The sequence below is a fragment of the Vicia villosa genome, linkage group LG6 (assembly GCF_029867415.1).
Source record: "Vicia villosa cultivar HV-30 ecotype Madison, WI linkage group LG6, Vvil1.0, whole genome shotgun sequence".
In the NCBI taxonomy this organism is placed as follows: domain Eukaryota; kingdom Viridiplantae; phylum Streptophyta; class Magnoliopsida; order Fabales; family Fabaceae; genus Vicia; species Vicia villosa.
Window position 1 is genome coordinate 771,657 of NC_081185.1, and position 2,319 is coordinate 773,975.

At 21.5% G+C, this 2,319-nt stretch overlaps 1 long non-coding RNA gene across 1 annotated transcript; it reads left to right on the forward strand.

The window, feature by feature from the left end:
* Positions 1 to 1,349: 1,349 nt before the first annotated feature.
* On the forward strand, positions 1,350 to 1,963 carry LOC131611096 (uncharacterized). The gene is made up of 2 exons (XR_009286750.1): positions 1,350 to 1,448; positions 1,644 to 1,963. It is a non-coding gene; the product is annotated as an uncharacterized LOC131611096 (long non-coding RNA).
* Positions 1,964 to 2,319: the final 356 nt, after the last annotated feature.

Genomic DNA, 2,319 nt, shown 5'->3' on the forward strand with positions numbered 1-2,319 from the left:
AAAGATAAGGAGATAATTTTTTTTACTCTAGTTTATTTTATATATTTATGCAGCAGATAATATAATATAAATTTTTTTATTATATAGAATATTGATCTGAATCAAAATATTAATTAATGAGAAGAAAAGAAAAATGACAAATATAAATTTTTTCTCTAATTTATTTGATATGTCGATGAAGCGAATAAAAATAATATAATATAATTATAATATTCTTTATTGATTTATAAAATATTAATATTATATTTATGAATTAAAATATTAAATAATCAGAAAGAGAATAAAAACATTTGATATTTTGATGGTTTTTTTGAAAATTTGTACTTGGGGCAAAGAGTTGTCCCATGATTTAGTAGGGGACATGAATTTATAGTTTTGTCCTATCCCTTGTCATTTATTTTGTCCAAATACAACGATTAATTTATGCATCAAACAATGTACATTGAAAGTTGTCCTGTCTAGTACCTTTTTTTTGTTAGCAAATCAAACGCACTTTAAAAGACCAGAGTATATATATATATATATATATATATATATATATATATATATATATATATATATATATATATATATATATACTTTAAAAGACCAGAGTATATATATATATATATATATATATATATATATATATATATATATATATATATATATATATATATATATATATATATATATATATATATATATACTCTGGTCTTTTAAAGTATATATATATATATATATATATATATATATATATATATATATATATATATATATATACTTTAAAAGACCAGAGTATATATATATATATATATATATATATATATATATATATATATATATATATATATATATATATATATATATATATATATATATATATATATATATATATATATATATATATATATATATATATATATATATATATATATATGAGATAGGATCAAATGACACAAAAGTGTCAAACTTTAATTTGACACCAAATCTCAACCGTTTGATCTATTATTTTAACTGTAATAGTTATAAAATAAAATATAAAATGTTTTTAAATGAAATTTGTAACATAAAATATTAACGCATAAGATCAAATGAAGTTTAATTTGACATCAAATTTCAACCGTTAAAGTAATTGATTGAACAGTCATATTGAATTAAATAAAATAATAAAGAAATATTTTAACCTAAAAAATAGGCTATTCATATGACTGCTAGATCAATTCTTTTAACAGTTGAGATTTGATATCAAATTAAACTTTGACACTTGGTGTCATTTGATCTTATCCCAAAATATTAATTGTTATTACCATTTAAACACTTTTCAGCCTATTTATAATGGAAGTGATGTTAGTCTTGTATCACAAAGTAAACACATAAGGTGAAATCCAAAAAAAAAATGACTTCCAAAACTTATCAATCTTCTTTTCTTTTGGTTGTTTTATGCTTGAATATAATTTTGATTTCTGGTAAGTGGAAAAGTTTTTATCTCTTTTACTGTACATTATATTATTTAGATAAATAACTTCCTAGTTTAAATTGAACATTGTTATTATTTGTTAGATCACAACTATTTTATGAAGCTCAAATATTATAGTGTTGAAATGTTGAAAAATTAATAGAAATCCCATTTGCATAAAAATCTTATTCTTTGTTTGATTCAGAAATAGTTGCAAGTTTGAAGACTCCAACATCAGAAAAAAGTCCAATCTGTCCTCATGGGACTGACGAATTAGGAGGAGTTTGTTGCATAGACCATGATTGTACAAATTGTTCTACAAAGTGCATCAATGCTGGATTTCAAAAAGGTGGAGAATGTAATGCTCAAACTGAATGTTGTTGTTTTACATAATAAGTTATGATGTATTATCCCTTTGATGGTTGAAAATAAAAGATGCACTTTTAGAACTTACATTATTGTGTAAGAACTTTGTGTTATTGGAGAAGCCATAAGCTTGATTATCAATAAAAACAGTTTAAGTTATATATATTTGTTCTATAAGTATCTATGCTACATGTTAATAGGGTTCTTCGTGACAATTAGGATGGATTAGCGCACGACAGATAAGGATTTAGAAGGTCTGAACATGATTTATAATAAATTTTTATAATATAAATTTGATCTATAATTTATTATAAGTTTTTTTTTTTATCTGACTATTTTTTGAAGTCCGATTGATTTAAAAATCGATTTAAAGTCTATTTTAAATTATTAAGACTTTCAAATTGTACATTTTACCTATTAATTTACATAGACAACAAAGTATTTTATATATTATTTAATCTATTTTCTAAGGTAGTGTTTCGGCTATGGGGGCAGCAGCGGTCATTTTGCCGTGT